Source organism: Bubalus bubalis, chromosome 2 (assembly GCF_019923935.1).
Source record: "Bubalus bubalis isolate 160015118507 breed Murrah chromosome 2, NDDB_SH_1, whole genome shotgun sequence".
NCBI lineage: Eukaryota > Metazoa > Chordata > Mammalia > Artiodactyla > Bovidae > Bubalus > Bubalus bubalis.
Genome location: NC_059158.1, coordinates 169,756,116 through 169,779,657, shown reverse-complemented (window position 1 = coordinate 169,779,657; position 23,542 = coordinate 169,756,116). Strand labels below are relative to the sequence as shown.

Genomic DNA, 23,542 nt, shown 5'->3' with positions numbered 1-23,542 from the left:
ATGGAAGGAATTACTTTAAACCTTTAATATGATAAGAATAACATGATATTAAAGGTGTTTTTCCCCTTAAAACCAGCATGTAAGCTCCTTATGCGCAGAAGGGACACTGACAATTATATAGAGTCAATTGACATCCTTTGCAGAGATTACATGTTGAATCCTTGTAAATAAGGAAACATCTCTGTACTCATTAACCTGAATTACCTCCTGGCTTAGAGGCTGGACTGGGACAGTGGTACGGATGGATGTTGATAAAAGCCCACTGACTCCCAGGTAACCCCAGGGCTCAGGGTTGCCAGGAGCTGCACCATGATCGGCGTTGTCTTGTACACTTTATGCTTTCATATTCTGAAGCCCAAACAGCAACTCAGGAAGTGGATTCTTTGTCCTGGCTTCTGCTCCCCTGGGCAGGGACAGGAGCAGGTGGCTGGGGTCCTCCTGGTTATCTCCCAGCTGTGTGTGCTTATGCTAGACATGGTTACCGTGACAATGGAGTTACATGTGCTGGATGGTCTCCACTCTTCACTCGACTGCCTTAAGCAAATGGGAAAACTGGAGAGGAGGATGACTGAGTCAGCACCATTGGTTACTCATGTACAGAGCGCTGGGCAGTTTCTCAAAGCTTTGCCACAGCCCAGGTTAGTGGGTTGCCACCTAACCCTGGTTGTAGACTGGGCTTAGAGTCAAGGGAAGTTTTCAGGGTCAAAGGCTGATTGACTGCTGGCCAGTCACTGGTTTTCCTCCCCAACCTGATCGATCCTTCTTTTTCTTTCTTAAGTGACTGTGGGCCATGAGAGCCCTGCTTCCCTCATAGGGCCATCCTGGGATTGAATGGGATTTTGAGGAAAGATATTTGAAAACTCCACAGTGCTTTGTTATCATAGTTTTGCTGCCGGAAGGTTCAGATCAGACCCTGGAGGCTCTGAAAGGTGGTGATTTGCACAAGGTCACACTGATAGAATAGAGAAGGAAATGGCAACCCACTCCAGTACTCTTGCCTGGAAAATCCCATGGAGGAGCCTGGTAGGCTACGTCCATGGGGTCACAGAGTCAGACATGACTGAGTGGCTTCACTTCACTTCACACTGATAGTAGAGCCAGACCCTTGAGCTGCAGCCCAGGAATTCTGTGTTCACTTGTGCTCCGTTTCTCTAGTTGATAAAGATTTGTTGAGCAAGTCCTACATACCAGGTGCTGGACTGGGTGCTGGGCTGTAGGGTCAGCAAAGCTGAGATGGCCCCTCCCGCGACGTGGACACAGATAAGTCCCTAATTACAAGCCAGAATGTGTGCCTTTAAGACACACGACAAGGATCTGCTTAGCCTTGGGGACCCAGAAGAGATGCCCACATGTGGAGAGTGAGCGAGGAAGAGGAGCACAAAGTTGATGGCATCCCCAGGAGCAAAAGGAAAAGGGAAGAACGTGGGTGACAAGGGCTGAGTCCTCAGGGCTTTAGGACTTTGTGGGCATGAGTGGGGCATGTCTTGTTCAACCCAGGGGGGAGAGAGCAGAGGCTTAGGTCTGAAGCCTGTCTGCCTCTTGCTAACCAGTTCTGTGCCTGAGCAAGTAAAAGTTCATACTTCTCTGTGTCTCAGAGAAAATTGTAAAATTGATACAGCGATAACCCTCACTTCTTAGGGTCCATGAGGATGAAATGAGAAGATGCTTAGACAAGGTGCTTATTACTGCAGGGTGCCTGGCTAAGTGCTCAAGAAGTATTAGGCATCGTATCATGACTGTTTTCCTAATAATGATTACTATTAAACCGTTGAAAAATGTAAACAGGAATTGGTAATTTTCCTTTTGTACCAGTATGGAGTGTGGGTTGGAGAGAGACAAGTGTGGAAATAGAAGAGTTGTGGAAGTTTGGGAAATCCATGTTGCCTGTTAAGAAGGGAAGGTGGAATCTTAAAAGGTGAGATGCTGGTGATTTGGGAGAACTTTGGAGGGAAAACAGAAGGGTCTGGGGATGGATGGGTATGGAGGTGGAGGGGGAGTGGCGGGGAAGTTTGTGGCTTCTGTTACTGTTGGTCGTGCCATTCATGGAGGAAAAAAAAAAACATGGGAGGGAAGGGTTCTGTTTTGGACGTGTTGAGTGTGAGAGATGGCAGCTGGGCAGGTGCTGTGAGTCTGGGAGTAAGAGTTATCATCTGACCATGTCTCTACTCAGAGACTGTGGTCTACAGACTGTAATTTCAACCTGGGTGTTGATAGGCTTGTCTAGGGACCTTTTCCTTTATCCATTAGCCCATCAATTTCTCCACTCTGTCTTGATAAAGTCTAGAGAAGAAGTGAATTGAAATGATTCAGATGAATTTCCCAGCAAGGTTTTGTACGAAGACTTTCATCCACAGGTTTACCTTCACTAAAGACTGACCAGGGAAAGGGGCTTCGGTTATAAATCAGAAGGATTCATTGCCGTGTTTTGAAGCTTCTCAGCAACTGGCACTTTAAAAGCAGCCCCTCCCATGGACCTGTTCCATGGTGGTTGTTGCAGGAATTATTTATAGAGCACTTTGCGCTTAAAAAACAGCCTGTGTCTGCAAGAGTTTTCTATCAGTCAGGCTGTGAGAACAAGTTTGAAAGAGTTTCAAGTCTACACAATGTTCTGAAGTTTTGAGCCAGCACTTGACCTTTGACTGCCAGCTTTTTTTCTCCCCAGTGATTAACATTTTGGCACGTTAGCTTTGTATACGTGCATTTATGTATCTAGTTTGTTGTTTTTGTAAAGTAATTTGAAAGTAAATTATAGGCATCATCACACTTTATCCCCCCAAAAATGAGTTTGTGTTTTCTGAGAATAAGAACATTCTCCTTGATAGTTACGATACCATGCCAAAGAAGATTTAGTAATTATTTTCTAGTATTATTTGCTATCTGCCCTGTTTTCACATGCTTCTTTGGATATATGTGTCGGTTCTGTCTGCCTTGCTTCCCTGTGATATTCTTTGTGGGTGGGAAGTGTGTTTTATTCATCGTTCTTTCACCAACTCCCAGTATCCTATCACAGAGCTTTTCGTTCTGTATTTTATGCTAGTAGGAAGCTAATAAATATTTGTTAGATAAATTAATTATAAAAGTCAGCAAGGTACTTCTACGTCCTAACTATTGAATTGGGAAATTGGGATTGAGATATATATATACTGTTAGGTATAAAGTGGATAACTGATAAGAACATACTGTATAGCACAGGGGAAGAAAGAAGGTACAATCTGTTTGTAGGACATATATTAAGTTAACCTTAAAAATGCATTCCAGTGTACATTAGATAGAAATACTGTTTGATTTCACTTATGCAAAGTACCTAGAATTGTCAAATTCAGAGAGTCAGAATGTATTTTGGTAGATGCAGGGGCAGGCAGGGAATTTAAGAGTTTCAGTTTAGGAAGGTAAACCATTTGGGAGATGGATGAGGATGAAAGTTGTACAGTAATGTGAATGTACCTAGTGCCACTGAGCTGTACAGTTCGTTGTTCAGTCCCTAAGTTGTATCCAGCTCTTTGCAACCCCCTGGACTGCGTATGCCAGCCTTCCTTGTCCTTCACTATGTCCTGGAGTTTGTTCAAACGCGTGCCCATTGATGGCTGATAACATCCAGCCATCTCATTCTCTGTCACCCTTTTCTCCTCCTTCCCTCAATCTTTCCCAGCATCAGAGTCCTTTCCAATGAGTTGGTTCTTCTCATCAGGTGACCAAAGTACTGGAGCTTCTGCTTCAGCATCAGTCCTTCCAATGAATATTCAGGGTTGATTTCCTTTAGGATTGACTGGTTTAATCTCCTTGCAGTCCAAGGCACTCTCACGAGTCTTCTCCAGCACCACAGTTCAAAAGCATCAATTCTTCAGCCCTCAGCCTTCTTTATGATACAGCTCTCATATCCATATATGACTACTGGGAAAACCATATCTTCAACTCTATAGACCTTTGTTAGCAAAGTAATGTCTCTGATGCTGTCTAGGTTTGTCATAGCTTTTCTTCCTAGGAATAAGCGTCTTTTAATTTCATGCCTGAAGTCAGCATCCACAGTGGTTTTGGAGCCCCAAGAAAATGAAGTCTGTCTCTGTTTCTATTTTTCCTCCATTTGTCATGAAGTAATGGGATCAGACCCCATGATCTTAGTTTTTTGACTGTTGAGTTTTAAGCCAGCTTTTTCACTCTCCTCTTTCACCTTCATCAAGAGGCTCTTTAGTTCCTCTTTGCTTTCTGCCATTAGAGTGGTATCATCGGTGTATCTGAGGTGGTTAATTCTGCCGGCAATCTGGATTCCAGCTTGTGATTTATTCAGCCGGGCATTTCACACGATGTACTTTGCATATAGATCATACATGTAGGGTGACAATATACAGCTGTGACATACTCTTTTTCCAATTTTGAACCAGTCCATTGTTCCATGTTTGGTTCTAACTGTACAGTTAAATATGGTTAAAATAGCATGCTTTATATTACATGACTTTTACCACAATAAAAAAAAGCATTAAAAAAGTCAACATTTAGCTATCACTCACTACATTTAATAACTTATTTGAGCCTCACAATAGTCCTATGAAGGAAATACTATCGATATTTCCATTGAACAGATGAGAAGCTGAAACACGGAAGGGTGAATAACTTGCCTGAGGTCACACAACTGAAAATTTAAACCCAGGCAACTTGGCACTAGCATTCTTAACCCTTGGCCTATGCCATCTCTGAATATATTCTTTAAAGTGAATTTTATTTTGTTTATTTAAAAATGTGGTCTTTATTTTAAAATATGGTCTTTAAAATAAATAAACTATGGTTTATTTTAAAATATGGTCTTTATTTGACCAAGTCATGAGTCAAATAAATTCAAAGTTTGTTGGGTTTTCAAACTTGTAAAAGTCCCTGCTAATAATTCTTAAGCATGGAAAAAAACTAGAAGTTCCCCCCCTCCTTTTTTTAGTTAAGTACAGTGAAATCCTTTTATGACAATCCTGCCCCATCCAGAAGGCTGGTAAACCTGGCTTTCCCTCTGGATAGTGCTTTCAACACTGCCCCGTCACATCCTTGCTCTTCTCTGTCGTTTTCATCTCCATCCTATTTCCTTCAAGGATCCTTTTCCATCTGATCTGGACTGAGTCCTTAGAGGTTGAATTACTTCCTGGGTACTCATCACTTTGACTTTTGTCTTCTTTTTAACCTCTCTCCAAAAGTTCAAGGTTGTGGAGGCCTGAGAGACAGCTTGTGCTGTAATTATTACATGAGCTCACCTTCCAGAAGGTATCTGCTCTTCTCCTATTCTTATATTTTTATGCTTCCATCAATGAGCCCTGCCTTTTCTTTGAATTTAAACTTAATTTTCATTAGGTCCCTATTTGAAAAGTGCAGTTTCAAATTCTGGTTCAAGTAGGGGTGATAAGAAACAAAAGTAAACTTGTCATGAGTGCTTTCTTATGTTTCACTTCAGTTCAGTTCAGTCACTCATTTGTGTTCAACTCTTTGCGAGCCTACGGACTGCAGCACACCAGGCCTCCCTGTCCATCACCAACTCCCGAAGCTTGCTCAAACTCATGTCCATTGAGTCAGTGATGCCATCCAACCATCTCATCCTCTGTTGTCCCCTTCTTCTCCTGCCTTCAGTCTTTCCCAGCATCAGGGTCTTTTCCAATGAGTCTGTTCTTCCCATCAGGTGGCCAAAGGATTGGAGCTTCAGCTTCAGCATCAGTCCTTCCAGTGAATATTCAGGACTGATTTCCTTTAGAATTGACTGGTTTGACTTATTGAGCAATAACAAAGATAAGTAATTGGGAGCTGATTTTATTGCCTCTGAATATACTCTTCACATCGGTTTTGTCTTTATGTTTGGTTTACAACTTTGAGGGCCTTAACTTTTGAAATAAATGCATCTTAAATCTGAGGAGGTTTAATTATAGATACTTATCATCACTGCTTATTGGTGTTTAAATATGTAAGCATATTTAAATACACAAATAAGTGCAATCTGTATATTACTGCCTAGCCATCATCTTTGCTTCCGCATCGCCTTTTAAATTGTTTTCCCTCGGGAACTTGAAGTAGAATAAAGAATAAAAAGAAGTGAGTAGTGCTGAGAACATTCAGTAATGAAGCACATTTGTCAGCCCTGCCTGTGTGCATCTTGCTGGCACGCCTCCTAGAACCTGAGGACCTTCCTGGCGTCCACCTTTTAGAGAAGACAGATGCTAATCAGAGATGACGTGAGAATATGGGGCTTCATGACTACTTTGAGGAAATATTTCATCCAATGTATTTAAAAGACATTGCTGTAAAGGTATTTCCTGGTGTGATGTCCTTGGCTAGGCTTAAGACAAGTAGAACTTGTATGAACTGCTCTTGCACTACAATTATGAAGGCAAGTACTTCCACCAAGAAGAGGACTTATGTGTCCATCCTCTCACTTTTAGGATGCAAGGTAAGATCCACTATCAGATATGCAGATCTTTTTTTTTTTTTAGGCCTGCAGATCTTAAAACATTAAAAAAAATTTTATCCAAGTATAACTGATTTATAATGTTGTATTATTTTCTGCTGTACAGCAAAGTGAATCAGTTATACATGTATATGAAAGTGAAAGTTGCTCAGTCATGTCCAACTCTTTGTGACCCCATGGACTAGAGCCCACCAGGCTTCTTTGTCCATGGAATTGTCCAGGCAAGAATACTGGAGTGGGTTGCCATGCCCTTCTCCAAGGATCTTCTCAACCCAGGGATTGAACCCAGGTCTCCTGCTTTGCAGGCAGATTCTTTACCGTTTGAACTACTTGGGAATCCCAGTACATGTATATACTATGTACTAATTTGCTTCAGTGGTGTCTAACTCTTTGCAGCCCCATGGACTGTAGCCCACCAGGCTCCTCTGTCCATGGGATTTCACAGGAAAGAATACTGGAGTGGGTTGCCATGCCCTCCTCCAGGGGATCTTCCCGACCCAGGGGGTCAAACCCATGTCTCTTACATCTCCTGCATTGCAGTGGGATTCTTTACTGCTGAGCCACCAGGGAAGCCCATATATGTATATATACACACATTATTTTTATATTCCTTTCCATTATGATTTATCATAGGATATTGAATATAATTTCCTGTGCTGTGCAGTAGGATCTCGTTGATCCATCTTATATATAGTAGCTTGTATCTGCTAATCCCAAACTCCCAATCCACCCCTTCCCTACCCTCCCTTCCCCTTGGCAACCACCCATCTGTTCTCTATGTCTCTGAGTCTGTTTTTGTTTCATAGATAAGTTCATTTGTATCATATTTTATTTAAAACATTATTTGTTTATTTATTTGGCTGCACCACATCTTAGTTGCAGTGTGCAGCATTTAGTTTCCTGAGTAGGGATTGGACCCAGGCACCCTGCATTGGGAGCATGGAGATTCTGCATATAAATGACCAGATCAGATCAGATCAGATCAGTCCCTCAGTCGTGTCCGACTCTTTGCCACCCCATGAATCGCAGCACGCCAGGCCTCCCTGTCCATCACCAACTCCCAGAGTTCACTCAGACTCACGTCCATCGAGTCAGTGAGGCCATCCAACCAGCTCATCCTCTGTCGTCCCCTTCTCCTCTTGCCCTGAATCCCTCCCAGCATCAGAGTCTTTTCCAATGAGTCAACTCTTTGCATGAGGTGGCCAAAGCACTGGACTTTCAGCTTTAGCATCATTCCTTCCAAAGAAACCCCAGGGCTGATCTCCTTCAGAATGGACTGGTTGGATCTCCTTGCAGTCCAAGGGACTCTCAAGAGTCTTCTCCAACACCACAGTTCAAAAGCATCAATTCTTCAGCGCTCAGCCTTCTTCACAGTCCAACTCTCACATCCATCCATGACCACAGGAAAAACCATAGCCTTGACTAGATGGACCTTTGTTGGCAAAGTAATGTCTCTGCTTTTCAATATGCTATCTAGGTTGGTCATAACTTTCCTTCCAAGGAGTAAGCGTCTTTTAATTTCATGGCTGCAGTCACCATCTGCAGTGATTTTGGAGCCCCCAAAAATAAAGTCTGACACTGTTTCCACTGTTTCCCCATCTATTTCCCATGAAGTGATGGGACCGGATGCCATGATCTTCGTTTTCTGAATGTTGAGCTTTAAGCCAACTTTTTCACTCCCCACTTTCACTTTCATCAAGAGGCTTTTGAGTTCCTCTTCACTTTCTGCCATAAGGGTGGTGTCATCTGCATATCTGAGGTTATTGATGTTTCTCCAGGCAGTCTTGATTCCAGCTTGTGTTTCTTCCAGTCCAGTGTTTCTCATGATGTACTCTGCATATAAGTTAAATAAGCAGGGTGACAATATACAGCCTTGACGTACTCCTTTTCCTATTTGGAATAAGTCTGTTGTTCCATGCCCAGTTCTCATGCCCAGTAACTGTTGCTTCCTGACCTGCATACAGATTTCTCAAGAGGCAGGTCAGGTGGTCTGGTATTCCCATCTCTTTCAGAATTTTCCACAGTTTATTGTGATCCACACAGTCAAAGGCTTTGGCATAGTCAATAAAGCAGAAATAGATGTTTTTCTGGAACTCTCTAGCTTTTTCCATGATCCAGCGGATATTAGCAATTTGATCTCTGGTTCCTCTGCCTTTTCTAAAACCAGCTTGAACATCTGGAAGTTCATGGTTCACATATTGCTGAAGCCTGGCTTGGAGAATTTTGAGCATTACTTTACTAGCGTGTGAGATGAGTGCAATTGTGCAGTAGTTTGAGCATTCTTTGGCATTGCCTTTCTTTGGGATTGGAATGAAAACTGACCTTTTCCAGTCCTGTGGCCACTGCTGAGTTTTCCAAATTTGCTGGCATATTGAGTGCAGCACTTTCACAGCATCATCTTTCAGGATTTGGAATAGCTCAACTGGAATTCCATCACCTCCACTAGCTTTGTTCGTAGTGATGCTTTCTAAGGCCCACTTGACTTCACATTCCAGGATGTCTGGCTCTAGGTCAGTGATCACACCATCATGATTATCTGGGTCGTGAAAATCTTTTTTGTACAGTTCTTCTGTGTATTCTTGCCATCTCTTCTTAATATCTTCTGCTTCTGTTAGGTCCATAGCATTTCTGTCCTTTATCGAGCCCATCTTTGCATGAAATGTTCCTTTGGTATCTATGATATAAGTGATACTATATGGTATTTGCTTTTCTCTTTCTGACTTCACTTAGTATGATAATCTCTAGGTCCATCCAGGTTGCTGCAAATGGCATTATTTCATTCTTTTTTTATGGCCGAGCAGTATTCCATAGTATATATGTACCACATCTTCTTTTTCCATTCATATATCGATGTGCATTTAGGTTATTTCCATGTCTTAGCTATTGTAAGTAGTACTGCAGTGAACATAGAGGTGCCTATATCTTTTTGAATTATGGTTTTGTCTGGAAAGATGCCCAGGAGTGGGATTGCTGGTTGTTGTTGTTTTAGTTGTTAAGTCCTATCCAACTTTCAACCCTATGGACTGTAGCCCGCCAGGTTTCTCTGTCCATGGGATTCTCCAGGCAAGAAAACTGTTCGTGGGTTGCCATTTCCTTCTCCAGGGGATCTTCGTGACCCAGGGATCAAACCAGAGTCTACTGCATTGGCAGGTGGGTTCTGTGCTGCTGAGCCACCAGGGGAAGCTCACTTGTTTGTTTACTCTATCCCTAAAACCAGGTTTATTGTAGAGTTACACAAGTCTTTTGAGACCTAAAGTTCTGTCAAAATTGTCAAAAATTCATTGTAGTTTTAATTTGCATTTAAATTTGAGATGTTGAGCATCTTTTCATGTGGCCGTCTGTACAGACATGCAGATCATGTAACATGGAGGCTCCATTGCCAAATGTGGACAGCCGGTGCCTTTGGTGGCGTGGAAATCAGGGGACCTGAGTCTGGGCCTGATGAGGAGTGGGAAAGTGGTGTAGTTATGAATGTGGGTTTTTCAGGTCACACTGTTTGGGTTTGAAGTCTGGACCCAGTTCTTTTATAGATATTTCGGCTCATTTTCCTCATTTAGGAAAGGAGAATGATAGTTGTAAATCCTTTACCAGTTGAAGAATAGAAAAAGCCCCAAAGCCCTTGGCACTGTGCTTGGCTAAGTGCGGAACGAATGTCTGATGATGGTGATGATGATGGTGGGGGTGGTGGGAATGTAGTCATATCACCTTGGGAAAGTCATGTCATTTTTATCTCTTCCGGCCACGCTTCCTTATAAAAGGGCTCACTATTACCTTTAAGGGTCCCTACTCCTAAGTCTTTGATTCAAATATATCAGTTTAAGAACCCCTTGCTCAGTCAATAAATCCATTTTGTTGTTTCAAGTGATGTTTATACAGAGAAGTTTCATAACCTCTAAACGACTCTAAGGAAAGCTTGAGTCTAAAACCCAATGTCAGCCCAAAGGCCCCTGTAGGTTAAACCCCACTGCAACACCCTCCAAGGGTTTATCCAAACTATTTTTATTTTTCTACATTTTATAGCTTTGAGGAATCTAGCCATATAAATCCTTTTGTCCAACTCAAATATCAGGGTAATGCCTTTCATCTTAAACTGATTTATAGGCAATAGCCACACATGTCATAAAATTTATCTCTGAGATAATGTGTATTGTTCAGAAACTGGGCATGTTACCCCATCAGGATTTAGAACTTATATATTAATAGTCCTGGGATTTGGTTGTTTTCCCCAGGATCTTGGTATGTATGCTTTGGTGAAAGTACTCTCTTAGGATCATATGAAACTGCATGTATTTATTTAAGAAATGTGCAACATGTCCTCATAAAAGCCCAAATAAAATACTGCTCTTATTCTTTTAAAATCTGGCATTATCCCTAAATCACCACTTCATTGGAGAATTGTAATAGCTGAGATCCTTGGAGTTCCAAGTGGTGTATGGTTTCATCTTTTGGAAACAAAGCAGGTATTAAGACTTATTATGTGTGAGTAAAAATGTTATTTCTATGTTTGGTGCATGCTAATTAATTTTTGATGTAGGGTTAAGTTAATATTTTTTTTTAAGTTCATATTTCTTTTTTGTTCTCTTTCTTTTCCCCACATGACACAGTTTCTCTGAGATTGTCTCAAAACACTGCAAAGCCTGTTGCTTGCTTGCTTCTCCCAGCTGCACTCACTTTAGTGAGTGGTGGAGCCTGTCCCTCACCTTTATTTCTATTAATACTTCCCCTTTGGGAACCATTGTGAAACTCAGTTTAGTGCTAGCAGATGGGGGTCCAAAGTGACAGTGTGATGAGTGAATGAAGAGATAAATAATGATAGCCTGGAGCTTTTCTTTTGAAAAAGAGGAAGGATATACCTAGAGAGGTCACCACTAATTGTGATTTCTTAATGTGTGTGTCCAGTCAAGCACATGAAGGTTATTTACCATTATTGCAGGTAAACACCTTGAACTTCAGCTCTTTTTCTCTTGTGGCTCCATTGTAATCACGTGGCATCAGCAGTAACAATAACACTCGTGATGGTATCTGCCACTTGTGGAGTGCCTACTGTGTGTTAAAGCACTGTGTTTGGCACTTGAAGTTGTTCTTCAACAAAACGTAGCAGCGGGGGCCAAGCAGCCTTGCTGCTTGAGTCTTAATCTGTGTGATCACTTTAGTACTTACTGACTTTGTGCAAGTAAACTGAAATCCCCTATGCCTCTCTCTGCAAATAGACCAGTATTCTGGTCTGGAGAATTCCATGAACTGCATAGTCCATGGGGGTCCCAAAGAGTTGGACACAACTGAGCGACTTTCACTTCACAGTGAGTTGTTAAAAGAACTAAATTAGTACACAGCGCATGTGAAAGTGCTAGTCGCTCAATTGTGTCTGACTTTTTGTGACCCCATGGACTGTAGCCCTCCAGGCTCCTCTGTCCATGGGATTCTCCAGGCCAGAATGGTGTGGGTAACCATTCCCTTCTCCAGGGGATCTTACTGACTCAGGAATGGAACCCAGGTCTTCTGCATCACAGGTGGATTCTTTATTGTCTGAGCCACTGGGGAAGCTCTATACAGTGCATAGGAAGTGCCTAGTATAGAGTAAGTGATTAAGATAAAGACCACTATTTATTTCCCACAACTGCTGTACAAGGTGGATTCCGAGGCTCTAGGTCTTGGTAGATCCAGAGTTCAAGCTCAGCTTTGTATGGTTCTGGAGTCCGTGTTCTCTCTGCTGCACCAAGCTCCTTCTCTGGTCAAGTTCTAGCTTGTGTGACAGCTGCTTGGGTGCAGCTCTGCTTTTTCTCCTGGGACTCCCAACTTCCTCAAGGCAGTGATGCTGAACTTTTTTTTTCTGTGTCTCTGGAGTACCTGTGAGCCAGGTTGAATTCATGAATGAATAAAGGTCTGGAAACAGTGGCAACAGTATCATTTCATGTGGAAGGAAACTAGCCAAGATGGATTAACCAGTGTTCACTAATGTACCCAGGCATAGATCCATTGCAAGCTCATTGATAGCGGCAGTGAGGCAGGGAACTGAATCTCAGCCTTTGGCTTTCGGTGCCCCATTTGTATATGGTTTAGGGTCACTGAGAGACATGGACAGAGTTCAGATACAGAACTTGGGGACCCTCGTCTCTAACTGTCTTCTTTCCCAGAACCCTTTTCACTCCTCATGGAGTGCCTGTCTTGCACTCCTTCCCCCTGTTCCTTTGAAATTAATTAATTAGCAAATTAATTAAATTAGCTTCATGGGGTCTTCCTTGCTGCACATGGGCTTTCTCTAGTTGCGGTGATCGGGGGCTACTCTTGGTTATGGTTCATGGGCTTCTCATCGTGGTGGCTTTGGGCCCTAGAGTGTGTAGGCTTTGGGAGTTGTGGCTCCAAGGCTCTAGAGCGCAGGCTTAGTAGTTTTGGCTCATGGGGTTGGTTAGTTTCTCCGTGGCATGCAGGATCTTCCGCGACCAGGGATTGAACCTGTGTCCCCTGCATTGGTAGCTGGATGCTTAACCACTAGACCATCAGGGAAGTCCTGATGCTAGTGTCTTGGCCTCTCTGGGCCATAGGTCCAGTTAAGGATGCCTGCAGGGTGGGGCTTCCTAAACCTGAACCTCAGCCCATTCTGACTATATTTTGACTCTTCTCCACAACCTGCCTGCTTTTGTTCACTTTCAGAGTCATGAAGTAGTGCTAGGGTGTTTTGGTCTGGAATTCAGTTATTTGTGGACCAATCTGTTTGTTCTTGGGTTTGGGCTCAGATGGTAAAGAATCTGCCTCCAATGCAGGAGACCTGGGTTCAGTCCCTCAGTGGGAAAGATCCCCTACAGAAGGGAATGGCAACCCACTTCAGTATTCTTGCCTGGAGAATTCCACAGAGGAGCCTGGAGGGCTATAGTCCATGGGATCACGAAGAGTCAGACATGACTGAGTGACTAACACTTTCCCTTGTTCAAAGCTTACTTTCCCACATCAGAAGCAGAATGTCCATACAGTTGTTCTTAAGAGCAACAAAGATCCTTTCCAATAAAAAACAAATAACTTAAAAATAAATGGAATTTTCATTTTTTTCCTGCAACAGATTTTATCCGCTTCAATGTACCTCTCTCTAGACTGTAACCATTGGAGGAAGCTAGAGGGAAATTTTTGTCTCATTTGGATCAAATACCATCTGGTACAGTGTTGGGTCTGATTCTGAACTGTTCAGATCTAGGTTCTGACTCCTACCAGCATCTTACAGTGGGCTCATAGGGAGACCCAGGTCTGAAATAAACTGAACAAATAAAGCTGGGGGAGTAATGCTTGTTCATGACCTAGTCAAATTCTGTCTTTGGTTCAATAAATCTTTCCTTGGCTGTTTTCCCAATCTAGTTCTCTTCTCATGTGACCTGATATCGTATTGAGAAAAGGCATCTGAAGACAGATGTTTAAGCTTCTACTTACATAATATGGGCTTTCCTTGTGGCTCAGCTGGTAAAGAATCCACCTGCAATGTGGGAGACCTGGGTTCAGTCCCTGGGTTGGGAAGATCTTCTGGAGAAGGGAAAGGCTACCGACTCCAGTAGCCTGGCCTGGAGAATTCCATGGACTGTATATTCCATGGGGTCCCAAAGAGTTGGACACGACTGAGCGACTTTGACTTACAAAATATAGCCCTCTTCTGCATGCATTTTCCCACTGCTCTTCTTTTCAACTGACCCAATTATATTTGGTTATGCTGTACTCAATATGCCAGCAAATTTGGAAAACTCAGCAGTGGCCACAGGACTGGAAAAGGTCAGTTTTCATTCTGATCCCAAAGAAAGGCAATGCCAAAGAATGCTCAAACTACTGCACAATTGCACTCATCTCACATGCTAGTAAAGTAATGCTCAAAATTCTCCAAGCCAGGCTTCAGCAATATGTGAACCATGAACTTCCAGATGTTCAAGCTGGTTTTAGAAAAGGCAGAGGAACCAGAGATCAAATTGCCAACATCTGCTGGATCATGGAAAAGGCAAGAGAGTTCCAAAAAAACAACTATTTCTGCTTTATTGACTATGCCAAAGCCTTTGACTGTGTGGATCACAATAAACTGTGGAAAATTCTGAAAGAGATGGGAATACCAGACCACCTGACCTGCATCTTGAGAAATCTGTATGCAGGTCGGGAAGCAACGGTTAGAACTGGACATGGAACAACAGACTGGTTCCAAATAGGAAAAGGAGTACGTTAAGGCTGTATATTGTCACCCTGCTTATTTAACTTATATGCAGAGTACATCATGAGAAACGCTGGACTGGAAGAAACACAAGCTGGAATCAAGACTGCCGGGAGAAATATCAATAACCTCAGATATGCAGATAACACCACCCTTATGGCAGAAAGTGAAGAGGAACTCAAAAGCCTCTTGATGAAAGTGAAAGTGGAGAGTGAAAATGTTGGCTTAAAGCTCAACATCAGAAAACAAAGATCATGGCATCCGGTCCCATCACTTCATGGGAAATAGATGGGGAAACAGTGGAAACAGTGTCAGACTTTATTTGGGGGGGCTCCAAAATCACTGCAGATGGTGATTGAAGCCATGAAATTAAAAGACGCTTACTTCTTGGAAGGAAAGTTATGACCAACCTAGATAGCATACTCAAAAGCAGAGACATTACTTTGCCAACAAAGGTTCGTATAGTCAAGGCTATGGTTTTTCCTGTGTTCATGTATGGATGTGAGAGTTGGACTGTGAAGAAGGCTGAGCACTGGAGAATTGATGCTTTTGAACTGTGGTGTTGGAGAAGACTCTTGAGGGTCCCTTGGACTGCAGGGAGATCCAACCAGTCCATTCTGAAGGAGATCAGCCCTGGGATTTCTTTGGAAGGAATGATGCTAAAGCTGAAAGTCCAGTACTTTGGCCACCTCATGCAAAGAGTTGACTCATTGGAAAAGACTCTGATGATGGAAGAGATTGGGGGCAGGAGAAGAAGGGGACAACAGAGGATGAGATGGCTGGATGGCATCACTGACTCGATGGACGTGAGTCTGAGTGAACTCTGGGAGTTGGTGATGGACAGGCCTGGCGTGCTGCGATTCATGGGGTGGCAAAGAGTCGGACATGACTGAGTGACTGAACTGAACTGATAATTTCTATGAAGAATTTGCTGTTTTCAGAGTCCCATCCTCATGTTCAGGTCCTAACTAGTCTACACTTAGCAACGCTTCTGGTCGCTGTGAGCCAGAGCCTTTCCCTAGGACGACCTGACTCACCACTGGCCACTGTCGCTGCATTCAACTCGGACTCTCTTTTCTGTGACAGCCCAGGACTTCATATAACATTTTATATACTTTTTCATCATTTTTCTTGACTATCAAAGAAATCTATGCTTAGATAAGCTCAAAGAAAAAAGCCCTACAGTTCTATCCTCCAGAGAGATAATTTTAAATTCTAGGCACACATCTTTGAAATCTCCTTTTTATTATACATTTCAGAAAACTGAAATTGGATCTCACTGTGCATTGTCTTTTGTAATGAGTTTCTAAAAAGGAACAGTGTGTGTTTCAAATATTCTTCTGTATTGTTAAATTGTTTTTCTAAAGGGTGGTTATTAATGGCTGTGTTTTATTCCATCATACGACTGTGGCATGATAACTTACTAAAAGACTTAATTATTCACATGCCATTTATTGATTACCTAACTTGTGGCAACTGATCACAAGGGATCCAGGAGTGAACAAGACAGGTGGGGCTCCAGCTCAGGGGCTTATGGAAGAGCGGGTGTGAGGATAGGATCTGGGGTCTGATGGGGCTGGGCCCGGGTGATTGGGTGGTTGAGAAGAAAGATGCTTCACCAGGGCTGGGGCCTGAGAGGAAAATCAGAAAGTGTTCCAAGGATGCTGATGTTTCAGCCAAGACCCAAAGGAGAAGCAGGAGCAAGATGAATCAGTGAGGGCTGTGGGCAAAAGCAAGAGCCTCCCAGGAAGAGGGTCGACAGCCTAGGGCAGGGGAGTGGGAGGGTGATATATTTGAGGAACAAAAGGACATTCTGCAGAGCTGTAACACGGAATGTGATGGAGGGAAGATAAAGGCTAGAGATGTGCTAGGAGCCATGCTAGACATCCTTACATAATATAGCCACTTTGCCCACCGTTCTTCTTTTAAATCGACCCAATTATATTTGATTGTAATATCTATAAAGAATTTGTCATTTATAGAATCTCTTCCTCATTTCCAACCCCTAACTAGCCTAGACTTTGCAACACTTCCAGTCACTATAAATGAGGGCCTTTAAAATTTTAATTTATTTTATTTTTTTTTTAGAAGTATACTTGCTTTACAATGTTGTGTTAGTTCCTACTGTACAAAGAAATGAGTCAACTGTATGTCTACATATATTCTCTCCCTCTTGAACCTCTTACCCCACCCCATTCCACCCACCTAGGTCATCACAGTGCACCGAGCTGAGCTCCCTGTGCTGTACCTCAGTTTCCCACGAGCTATCTGTTTTACCCATGGTCGTGTATGTATATGTCAATGCTACTCTTCCAATTAAACGCCATAATAAGGCAATTCAATGTCACTCAAGAGTAACTCCATGAATAGTCTTAGCAGGGGAAGGGTAGAACTTCAGTGTTTGGGAGGGATTCAGGGCTTCCCTGGTGGCTCAGTAGGTAAAGAATCTGCCTACAATGCAGGAGACTGCCTGCAAGGTTTGATCCCTGGGTTGAAAAGATCCCCTGGAGAAGGAAATGACAACCCACTCCAGTATTCTTGCCTGGAGAATCCTGTGGACAGAGGAACCTGGCAGGCTGCAGTCCGTGGGGTCACAAAGAGTCGGATACAACTTAATGATTAAACTTCCTCCACTGTGGTGGCTGAAGGGGAAGGAAGGGCCTGGAGGAGGACGAAAATCAGAGAAACCTATTAGGACTCTGTTGCCGTAAGTTAAGTGAACTGTGCGGTGCTTAGGAGACACAGGGACACATATGGACTGGCCGGAAGAGGAGGAGGAGGCGGGCCAGGCAGAGGAAGCAGGGCTTTCATAGGCTTTAGGCACCTTCTTGTATGGAGGTGCACTTGGGTGATGAGCAGCTCTGATGAGAGGGGAGGATGAGACATGAACACCAGGAGCCCAGGGAATAGTCAGATGGGAGTGTGGAATTGTCAAATGAACAATGACGCTGAGCATGGGAGAGAGAACTGGGCTGGAAAGGTCACTCTGGGAAGTTTCTACTTATAGGTCCTAATTTTCAGCCATGGGTATACATAAGACCCTCCCCCAACCCCTTCCCCTGCCCTCCGTGCAAGAACGTGGCCCGGAAGAGAAGCAGGGCCAGGACAGAATGAGGAATGCCAAATTTTAAGGAAATTTGGAATGCCAAATTTTAAGGAAATAAGGAAACCTGAGAAAATGGAGTCTGCCAAGGGGAGATGTATTCATTTTTTATTTTTTGCTATGTTTTATCATGTCACAGACATCTCATACACGTCATCTGTTTCCATGGGCCAAACTCCTGGGATTAGAACTACCATTTAAAAGGGCTTACAAGTTGTATTTAACTTTTACAAACCTGGAAACCCTGTGGTCCAGGTAAAGCGGTATGACTCGGTGGAAGAAATTTCAATCAAATGAAAAAAAATGCAAGCAATCCTTGTCTTTTATTTGAAGTCTTTGAGAATTCTGCAAGGGTCTAGATTATGTCTAACTCCTGGCAATGCTTGCAAAATCTTGTTCTACCCCATTTCCTAAGACCACAGCTGCTCTTCTGTGTATGTCTTTCATTCTCCTTACTCTTATCATACATTTATGATTTTTAATTATTATTATATGTTCATTAGGAGGACTAGCTACCTTAGTTGGTAGCCTTTTGTCATCCATACAAGACAATTTTTAGAACATCTCTGAATCCATTAAAAATCTTTATTTTAAAGTAATGAACAATACCACTCAAATAGGCTAGCAAAAACAAAGAAGTGTATTGGATCATGTTACAGATATTCAGGATGAATTCAGGAATGGCTTGATCCAGGGCTTCAATGTCAGTAAGCCTGAGTTTTTGTCTCACCAACAGTCTTATCTATATTGGGTCCACTGTCAAAATGACTGGGCAGAGTCTGTCTTCTCCCAATAAATCAAGAGCCATGAGGCTGACTTGGGATTGTTTTGAATTGAGACATTTGCCCACCCCTGAACCATTGTAGCCATGGTATGGAATGCTTTGGCTGGCCAGACTTTAGACACAAGGTCACCCTTGGATCTGGCATTTGGGGTCCATTCCATCAAAGTGTAAGGTCTGAGAAAAGAGGCATGTTGGTTTATGAAAACAGGAAAATTGGCACACAGTTGTCAAAATAAAGGACAATGAATTTCAGGGGATTAAAAGTAGTAAATAAACACTGTAGCAGTAGACTGCTATCATACCCTGTGCAAAGATGAAATCTGTCTTGGGTGGGAGAAAAAAGGCAATTATGAAACTATAATCTTTGTGACCCCGTAGACTATAGCTCACCAGGCTCCTCTGTCCATGGGATTCTCCAGGCCAGAATACTGGAGTGTGTTGCCTTGGCCTCCTCCAGGGGATCTTCCCAACCCAGGGATCAAACCCACATCTCTTATGTCTCCTGCATTGGCAGGCGAGTTTTTTGTTTACCACTAATGCCACCTGGGAAGCCAATTGAAACTTGTAATAGTTTATGTATTTTCTTCTTCAGGACTAAACAGAAAGAAACACTGTGTTTACCAGCAGAGAAAAAACTGTATAAAGGAAAGGTGGACCCTCCTTATAGAAATCCTGATGACAGGCCACACCTAGACCAATTACATTAGCAGCCCTGGAGCTGGGAACCAGGCGCTGGATTTTTAAAAACTCTCCAGGTGGCTCCTCGGCCACCAGGGTTGAGAGCCACTTGCTTGAAGAGCAGAGCTGCAGAGTTCCCTCAGGGATTAATTTCTTGGAGCAGTCCAAGAAAGTTTCTGTAAAGCCTTCTTTGCCAACAGAAGCCCTGACATTCACAAGAAAGGGGATAATAATAACCCTGGGTCTGGTACGATCTTGACATTGTCAAACCTGGCAACAGGGCTTAGCACCCCTTTGAAGTTCTTTGTATGGAAGTGGAAATTAGGTGTTTCCACTCACCAGCCTATTTAAAATTCATGAAAATAAGTGTTATTAAAGAAAAAAAAGATCAAGAAACTGGGGCTAGAAATTCATAGGTCCTTGGAGAGAGACAGATCTGTGTTGGATTTCACTTCTGTCAATTATCTGATGGCTTTGGTTACTCCTTGGAAGGAAAGTTATGACCAACCTAGACAGCATAAAAAAGCAGAGACATTACTTTGTCAATAAAGGTCCATCTAGTCAAGGCTATGATTTTTCCAGTAGTCATGTATGGATGTGAGAGTTGGACTATAAAGAAAGCTGAGCACCAAAGAACTGATGCTTTTGAACTGTGGTGTTGGAGAAGACTCTTGAGAGTCCCTTGGACTGTAAGGAGATCTAAGCAGTCCATCCTAAAGGCGATCAGTCCTGGGTGTTCATTGGAACAACTGATGTTGAAGCTGAAACTCTAATACTCTGGCCACCTGATGCAAAGAGCTGACTCGTTTGAAAAGACCCTGATGCTGGGAAAGATTGAAGGCAGGAGGAGAAGGGGACGACAGGATGAATGAGATGGTTGGATGGCATCACCAACTCAATGGACATGGGTTTGGGTGGACTCCGGGAGTTGGTGATGGACAGGGAGGCCTGGCGTACTGTGGTTCATGGGGTTGCAAAGAGTCGGACACGACTGAGCGACTGAACTGAACTTGGTCAAGTTCCTTAACCCTTCTGGGCCTCAGTTTCATACTGTGATGAGATAACACTTGTCTTGTGAACTTGCTGGGTACTATATGGTAGGCATTTAAGGACCTATATTTTCATTCCATTTCTCATTTCTTAGTTCCTGTCTTTGACTTTTTTTTTCCATTTTTCTCCAAACTTAGAATTTCCATAAACTGAGACATCAAGATCCTTCTTACATATGGAAGGTAATCCTCTGACTCTCTTACAGGGAAATTTTCCTCTTTCTCATGTCAGAGAGAATGGTTCTGTTATTTGTCCAATATTCCTAGCCTCTTGGGTTTTTCCAGGTTCCAGTTGTATGTTGGCTTTTTAAAAAAAAAAAAAATCTTTTGATCACACCAAGGCATGTGGGATCTTAGTTCCCCCATCAGGGATTGAACTTGTGTCCCTTGCATTGGAATGAAAACTCTTAACCACTGGACTTCCAGGGAGGTTGCTCCAGGTTCCAGTTCTGTCTGGACTCCTATGGAAGCTCCTGGCTTCTCTTTGTGATTCATTCTCAACTTCTACAGTCCATTTTCCACACAATAGCCAAAGTAATCCTTCTGAAATGGAAAGCCCATGTTTCCAGCCTATGTCTCTCAAACCTCAGGTGATTTCCCATCAGAAATGTGGTCCATGGCTTACACATCTCTGGCTGCCTCCCCAACATCATTTCTTGCTACTCTCTTTGCTGGCAGCTTGTTGTTCTTGAAAGTGAAAGTGAAAGTCGCTCAGTCGTGTCGGACTCTTTGCGACTCCATGGCCTATGTTGTCCATGGAACTCTCCAGGCAAGAATACTGGAGTGGGTAGCCTTTCCCTTCTCTGGGGGATCTTCCCAACCCAGGTCTCCCACTTTGCAGGCAGACAGGCAGATTCTTTACCAGCTGAGCCATGAGGGAAGTCCAAGAATTCTGGAGTGGGTAGCCTATCCCTTCTGCAGCGGATCTTCCAGACCCAGGAATCAAACTTGGGTCTCCTGCATTGTAGGCGGATTCTTTACCAACTGATCTATCAGGAAAGCCTTTAAAATGCACCATTACGAGAATTGTCCTCCGGGGGCACCATTCACCTCTGGACACAATGATCTTTGGACATTTGCACCGGCGGGAGCCCTTCCTCCTGGCTTGAAGATGGCTCATGCCCCTTGGTCATTTAGGTCTCACTGACCACACTATTTAAGACAACCCCACTCCCCGTTATTCTCTGCCCTTTACCTGCTTCAGTAGGATGTATTAGATGTCTATTTGCTTGTCTTTCTACTTGTTTTCCTCACCAGAATATAAGATCTTGAACAGTGCCTGGCACATGGTCTCAATTAGTACAGGTTCGATAAATGAATGCCCAAAGGAAATCATAGAGCTTTCTGACTAAACCTCTAAATTTCCATTGTTAATGGCCAATTATTTTTGCTCATATAATTCATCTACTTTAAATAAATTTCATCTCTTCTGCCTTCTCTTTTTTAGGCTAAACTGGGGAAAAGTTGATTTAAGATTCCTCTATTTCCTAATTATTTTTCATTTTCCTGTCTTAGCTCTAAATTTGTCTTTCTGTTCTCCTAAAGAGAAAGTCCTTAAGGTGGTTTTTACTCTCTCAAATGGATTTTCTTAAAAATGAAAAGTCACATTTTATATGTAATTGCTGTGGGCCTTTTATGTCTGATGGCTTTGTAATTGCTTTTCCTAGATATTCCTTGCTCTTCCTCTTTATCTTACATAACTGTCTGCTTTCTGAGAACCAGAACAAATGTGGTCTCAATTAAGTTTTCCACAAACATCAGCCAAAACCTCTTCTCTGGTTCTAATATCATTCCTTGTCCTCCTCCGCCCAGCTGAGACTTGGGCTTTTCTTTGAAGCCCAGCACAAAACCCAACTCTCCCAGGAGGTTTTCCTGGCCTGCCACACCCTCGTAATAATCCTTTCTTTGGAATCTCTGCCATTCTAGAGCCTGGGCTATACACACTGACCCCATGTTGACAGCCTGGGCCAGTCCCTCCAACCTCACGTTACACTGGAATCGTTCAGTAAAATGTTTGCAGAAAGAAAGAGAAACGGCCTCAAGTTGTTCCTGCATCATCCCAGGTATGCCCTTCTGGTCGCTTCAATTAAAGGATACATTTTTGAGAGTCCAAGCTCTTCTTTATCCTTGCTTCCCTTTGCTGCTCATCAAGGCACTTAGATGAACTACCCTGTCTCCCTTCAGCTTGATTCAGCAATAATTCACTTATACCTCTATCATTAAAAAGGGAATAACCAATCATCTTTTTCATGTTTCCTCACCATAACTCCCCAAACTTAAAACATCATTATCAATCCTGTTTTGCTAACTACCCTAATGTATAATGTCTGTTAGAGTATGTCCCCTGTCATTCATCCATTCAGTCGTCTGCCCATTTATGGCACAGATATTTACAGAGTGGCCACCATGCTGGGTGCTGGGGCTCGAGGGTGAGAGGAATCCCCATGACTCCTCGTCCAGAAAGTCAATGGGAGACAGATCATAGTCAGGGAATACACAGATTCAAGGAGGTCCTATGAAGGTGGTGAGCAGGCCAGTGATACAGAATAAGAAAGGGCTATCTAGACTAGGATGATCAGAGAAGACCCGTCTCTCTCACTTTGAAGCTGAGAACCCAAACCTCAGAAGGAACCAACTATGAGGCAGATAGGAGACCAGCAATGTCCAGGCCACAGAGATGGCATGTTGCAAGGCTGTATGTGGTCTTTTGGGGAACCAAAGGAGGCCAGTGTGCTGGCTTCTAGAGAGAGGGGCCAGAGTGGTCAGCTGAGTCCTAGCTTGCAGGGCTTGATGCTTATGGAGGTGAGGTCCAATTTTATTCTAACAGTAACTGGAAGCCATGTACATTCTAAGTAAATAATGTTCATTGCTCTTTGGAGAATTGGTGATGGGGAAAGATGAACAGGGAATCTCATCAGAGGGAACCGTTGTAATAGATGAGGAGAGAAGTAATTGTAACTTTGGCTAGGATGGTGGAAGCGCAGATGAAACAAAACGTTCAGGTCCCAAAGTTATTTGGTAGCTCAAATGAATAACCACTGATTGATTCAATACGGGGATTAAGATAGAGAAGGCATCAGGTGTGATTCCCAGGTTTCGGGCTTGAACCATCTGCCCAGACAGTGAAATCATGAGTTAAGTTTTAAATGCCTACGCACAGCATTTCTTGTATGTAAATTATCTTTACACTCTCAGCAAAAATGCCAGTATTGCTGTATCCATTTTCTCCTTATTAATATTGCAGAAACTTCTGACATCTCGATAGCTTTTTAGATAGAGTGAGTTCATTGTTTTGTAGTTTAAAATCTTCCGGAAATGTTTTCTT

At 42.9% G+C, this 23,542-nt stretch overlaps 1 protein-coding gene across 1 annotated transcript in view; it reads left to right on the top strand.

Moving 5' to 3' along the window:
* DNER (delta/notch like EGF repeat containing) overlaps positions 1-23,542 on the top strand; it is a 383,862-nt gene that overhangs the window by 256,879 nt on the left and 103,441 nt on the right. The gene's annotated exons all lie outside the window — the stretch shown is intronic.